Source organism: Oncorhynchus kisutch, linkage group LG18 (assembly GCF_002021735.2).
Source record: "Oncorhynchus kisutch isolate 150728-3 linkage group LG18, Okis_V2, whole genome shotgun sequence".
NCBI classification, from domain to species: domain Eukaryota; kingdom Metazoa; phylum Chordata; class Actinopteri; order Salmoniformes; family Salmonidae; genus Oncorhynchus; species Oncorhynchus kisutch.
This window is the reverse complement of record NC_034191.2, coordinates 64,185,593-64,191,930: the sequence shown is the minus strand read 5'-3', so window position 1 is coordinate 64,191,930 and position 6,338 is coordinate 64,185,593.

The following is a 6,338-nucleotide window of genomic DNA, read 5'->3' as shown; positions in this document are numbered from 1 at the left end:
CCATTATAAGATGGCACCTTTCCAACCAGTCAGTTCGTCAAATTTCACAAGAACTGTTCGTTGGGAGATTCATGAAATGATTCATGAAATGGGTGGCCGAGCAGTCGCACACAATCCTAAGATCGGCATGCACAATGCCAAGTGTCGGCTGGAGTGGTGCAAAGCTCACCGCCATTGGACTCTGGAGCAGTGGAAACACAGACGAATCTGGGTTTGGCGGATGCCAGGAGAACACTACCTGCCCGAATGCATAGTACCAACTGTAAAGTTTGGAGGAGGAGGAATAATGGTCTGGGGCTGTTTTTCATGGTTTGGGCCCCTCAGTTCCTGTGAAGGGAAATCTTAACGCTAAAGCATACAATGACATTCTAGACAATTATGTGCTTCCAACTTTGTGACAACCGTTTTAGGAAGGCCCTTTGCTGTTCCAGCAGGACAATGTCCCCGTGCACAAAGTGTGTCCTGACCTCAACCCCATCGAACACCTTTGGGATGAATTTGAACGAGGACTGCAAGCCAGACCTAATCACCCAACATAAGTGCCTGACCTCACTACTGCTCTTGTGGCTGAATGGTAGCGAGTCCCTGCAGCAATGTTCCAACATCTAGTGAAAAACCTTCCCAGAAGAGTGGAGGCTGTTATCGCAGCAAAGGGGGGACCAACTCCATATTAATGCTCATGACTTTGGAATGAGATGTTTGACGAGCAAGTATCCACATACTTTTGGTTATTGTGGTGTACATTCCATGGGTTGGAACTAGGGTCTGTTACAGTGACCGTATTACCACCACATCAACATTTCTATAGGCTAAGCAATTGCATGAGAAAAAATAGTTTTGATTGCTTCTATTAAAATAAGGAGGATCCCATCAGCTTTCTATAGGTTAGGCCTACTATATTTATTCCTCAACTTTCCTAATATTAAGGACATTGCTTATCTTTACAACAGGAGTATAGTCTACCTGGCTGGCATTAAAATGAATAATGGGGAAAGCATCCTACATTCGCTATTCAAATGCATAGACAACATGTATTTGTTCCCGTTGCCACTGTTTAGAGACAGCAGCATGATAATGGTCCATTATAAATCACATTTCACATTGTTTAGTAAGACAAGACTAAATCCAGAATAGTCTGATGCGTGACAATATTAGCACATCACTTGAACGATAGATTATTAATTGTGAATGATGCCCAACTTGTGCAGTAAGGCAAGAAACAGCTCATGCCTTTTTTTGCGACTTTTTCTAATCATAGTGGCACACCTGATGTAGCCTAGCCCATAGGCCTATATGTTTTGATAAGGTTCCTATGACAATTCAAGTGGCAAAATCATTTCTTAAGAGTAAGCGCATAAATGCGCTTTTCAACCAGTGTAGGGCCTAACTGCCATTGGCGGGGAGTGAGTTTCAAGTTTGGGGAAGATCATTTTCACCATAAAAATGCATCTTTATCATAAAGCATTTTATGCTACATAACATTTGTGGTTAATTGATTACATTTTTTAAACATTTGCGCTTATTTGCTGTTGTTATTTGTCACATGTGCCAAATACAACAGGTGTTGACCTTACAGTGAAATGATTACTTACAAGCCCTTAACCAACAATGCACTTTTAAGAAAAACAAGTATTAAGTAAAGCTGTAGAACACTTTGAGGATCTACCACTGTTGTGTCGTTGGCCAACTTAATGATGGTGTTGGAGTCGTGCCTGGCCATGCAGTCATGAGTAAACAGAGGCCCACGTGTTGACGATCAGCATGATGGATGTGTTGTCATCTACCCTCACCACCTGGGGGTGGCCCGTCAGGAAGTCCAGGATCCAGTTGCAGAGGGAGGTGTTTATTCCCAGCGTCCTTAGCTTAGTGATGAGCTTTGAGGGCACTATGTTGTTGAATGCTGAGCTGTAGTCAATGAATAGCATTCTCACATAGGTGTTCCTTTTGTCCAGGTGGGAAAGGGCAGTGTGGAGTGCAATAGGGATTGCATCATCTGTGGATCTGTTGGGGCGGTATGCAAATTGGAGTGGGTCTAGGGTTTCTGGGATAACGGTGTTGATGTGAGCCATGACCAGCCTTTCAAAGCACTTTATGGCTACAGAGGTGAGTGCTACGGGTCGGTTGTCATTTAGGCAGGTTACCTTAGTGTTCTTGGGCACAGGGACTATGGTGGTCTGCCTGAAACATGTTGGTATTAGAGACTCAGTCAGGGACAGGTTGAAAGTGTCAGTGAAGACACTTGCCAGTTTGTCAGCACATGCTCAGAGTACACGTCCTGGTAATCCATCTGGCCCAGCGGCCTTTTGAATGTTGACGTGTTTAAAGGTCTTACTCACATCGGCTACGGAGAGCGTGATAACACAGTCGTTCGGAACAGCTGATGCTCTCATGCATGTTTCAGTGTTGCTTGCCTCGATGTGAGCATAGAAATAATTTAGCTCATCTGTTAGGCTCATATATCACTGGGCAGCTCGCGGTTGTGCTTCCCTTTGTAGTCTGTAATAGTTTGCAAGCCTTGCCACATGTGATGAGCATCGGAGCCGGTATAGTACCATTCAATCTTAGTCCTGTATTGACGCTTTGCCTGTTTCATGGTTCGTCTGAGGGCATAGCAGGATTTCTTATAAGCGTCCGGTTTAGTCCAGCTCCTTGAAAGCGACAGCTCTACCCTTTAGCTCAGTGTGGATGTTTCCATGTAATCCATGGCTTCTGGTTGGGGTATGTACATATGGTCACTGTGGGGACGACGTCATCGATGCACTTATTGATGAAGCCAGTGACTGATGTGGTGTACTCCTCAATGCCTTCCTAAAATTCCCGGAACATTTTCCAGTCTGCTAGCAAAACAGTCATGTAGCTTAGCATCTGCGTCCTCTGACTACTTCTTTACTGGTGCTTCCTGCTTTAGTTGTTGCTTGTAAGCAGAAATCTGGAGGATTGAATTATGGTCAGATTTGCCAAATGGAGGGCGAGGGAGAGCTTTGTACACGTCTCTGTGTGGATTAAAGCGTATTTAAGTTTCCCTGCATTAAAGTCCCCAGCCACTAGGAAGGCCATCTCTGGATTAGCATTTTCCTGTTTGTATATGGCCTTATACAGCTCATTGAGTACGGACTTAGTGCCGGGATCAGTTTGTTGTTGTAAAGTGACAAAAAAATATAAATGAAAACTCTCTTGGTAAGTAGTGTGGTCTACAGCTTATCATGCAAAACCGCAAGACTTCCTTAATATTAGATTTCGTGCAACGGTTGTTGTTTACAAATATGCACAGACCACCACCCCTTGTCTTACCGGAGGCAGCTGTTCTATCTTGCCCGACGCAGAATAAATCCAGTCAGCTGTATTTTATTAATGTCTTTGTTCAGCCACGACTCGGTGAAACATAAGATATGTCCCGTTGGTAGGATATTCGTGATCCTAGCTCGTCTGTTGCTTGATCTGGTCCCAAACCAACACATACAGACATGGTGTTCCTCAGTCACACACAGGCAGACGGACGGATGGACAGACAAACAGGTGTGATATTTATAATACAAGTCAGGTGGGGTAGAGTTCTATCTTTGCTGATGGAGGTGTTGGTGTGTCATGTCTACCTGTGCATGTCTATATCCTATTTGCCCAGAAGTGAAACAACAGGAGACTCACTGACTTTTTTCCTGTAGCAGCTTTTGGCCTAACAGGAAGATGCTTAATTCGCTGGCACATGCGAATGGCTGCCCGGCTGCCACCTATCACAATGAATAACCTCAATCCCTAACTGGCTGCGTCCGTCCGCCCATACTGTATGTACCCCTTCACAAGTATGCAGGGAAAACATCTACCACGTCGGCAGAATAATGGGCCTCTGTGCACACCACTCGGCAGAAATGAAATTAGTAATCTAGGACAAAAATTAAAAATGTATTTCCTCCGAACAGCATTCTGAGAGATGAGCAAGTCGGGCTGGATTGTCTCAGTGCAACAGTGCCATTTGTAAACTCTGGCATGAATTATTAACAGAGAGACTTTGCACATAGTATGGAATAGTGCATAGCACAATTGTCTATGAGGTCATAGTTTATAATTAAAATAATAACAGAGTACGCTATGATTGCCATCATGCATTTCTGAAAAATGAGGATTATTCATGTTGGAAATTACTTATTCAGATAACAGACCAAAGCAGGGTGAAATACTGTATACTGTATGCGATTATTTTACCCTCCATTGTAATCACTGTTATCTCGATATAATCACTGGCAACAAAAAAGAAACAACATGAAACAAACTTCTTGACGTAAAACTCTACCTGACTCACCATAGATTGGACGTCAACATACGGTTTCAGAAAGGCAATGTGCTGCCTCTGCATTCCTGACCATATGTATGGCATTGTGTATACGAATTGCCAGCAAATAGGCTATAGTGGCCATATGCCACCATGTTATAGTGCTGTTTTTTCATCCCAGAAGCAGACATTTAGATGCAGCTGTATCATTTACATATCGGCATGTCAGACAAATTGTTAATTACATCTGTTTTGGGACTTGAGCTCGTACATCAAATTCACTGCATCTTTCTCTGCTGGGACTGTAACGTTACACTGTCAATTTTCAATGAACAGGGTGAGGCAATGGAGTTTGCTGGTTGGGGTTTGCTGAGAAAAATCAGTTGCTCAATGTACAGAATCAAAAAGTACTAAATGATGTATGGATTTACAGTAATATAGCATAGATCTGATTTTCATATGTTACAAACACTGTCTCTATAACGACACAGAGAATGTTGAGATTTATACTAACAAACACGACACTGGATAAAGGTGCAAGATAGAGGGAGTTATAGTAATAACAAGACACTGCATAAAGGTGAAAGATAGAGGGAGTTATAGTAATAACAAGACACTGGATAAAGGTGAAAGATAGAGGGAGTTATAGTAATAACAAGACACTGTATAAAGGTGAAAGATAGAGGGAATTATAGTAATAACAAGACACTGGATAAAGGTGAAAGATAGAGGGAGTTATAGTAATAACAAGACACTGTATAAAGGTGAAAGATAGAGGGAATTATAGTAATAACAAGACACTGGATAAAGGTGAAAGATAGAGGGAATTATAGTAATAACAAGACACTGGATAAGGGTGAAAGATAGAGGGAGTTATAGTAATAACAAGACACTGGATAAAGGTGAAAGATAGAGGGAGTTATAGTAATAACAAGACACTGGATAAAGGTGAAAGATAGAGGGAGTTATAGTAATAACAAGACACTGGATAAAGGTGAAAGATAGAGGGAGTTATAGTAATAACAAGACACTGTATAAAGGTGAAAGATAGAGGGAGTTATAGTAATAACAAGACACTGGATAAAGGTGAAAGATAGAGGGAGTTATAGTAATAACAAGACACTGTAGGCCTATTGTCTTTCTTCCTTTCGTTCTTTTTTTTCTTTTACACAAAAGCCCTTTGACCCCATCTCTTTCCGGCAGTGGTAGTACCATCTCTCTCTCCATTGGTATTCAGGCACGGTTTGATGATCTGGAGAGAGGAACACCAGCAACACTACTCTCATAACTCCCTATTAAAATGCAGACAAAATGCAGGCCATAAAATCTGCCCCAATCATATCTAATCCATTACGCACAAGTGAAAAAAATGCACAAATAGCCCTTTATTGCCGCCCGAGAATATCTGATATAAAATGTACACGTTAATATTTAAATCATTCGCACATGAATCGGCCATTAAATTGTGCTCTGTGCCGTTTACAAGGACCTGCAAGTCGTGTTCTTACGAGAGGCACAAAGAGATAATGACAGTCGACAGGTCAGGATTTTATGTTGCGTAACTCCGGAACTACATTTTGAAAAGGACATTCAGAGTTTTTCATTTCGTAATCAATGTTTTTCTTTTCACTCAAAAATAGATCCCCCCCCCCCCCCCCCCTCCCTCTATTGATTCAAGCATGATTAAAAATGGATTGGCACTTAAGTCCGGTGTCAGGGGCTGTAGACTCGCTATGGCGTCTCAGAAGTTGTTTTTTTTTACCTTGGAGTATTAACTGCAATAAAAGTAGATTGCTCAGGAGCTGGCCAGGAGCCTCCGAGGGCCAAAGGTCTAGTTCATAGAGGAAGAGCAAAGGAAAATAAGCAATTTATCTCTGAAAAAACATACCGTGGCACCAGCCCAGAAAAACAACCACTGAGCCTTCCTCTTATAGTTTCTACACTGGTGTCAGAAAGTATCTGTTGTAGTGTGTGTTTGTGTGTGACAATATTAAAGAGATAGTTCAGCACACAAATGTCAGATAACATTTGTTTCCAAAATTGCAGTCTAATGGCCTCAGTCCCAAATGAT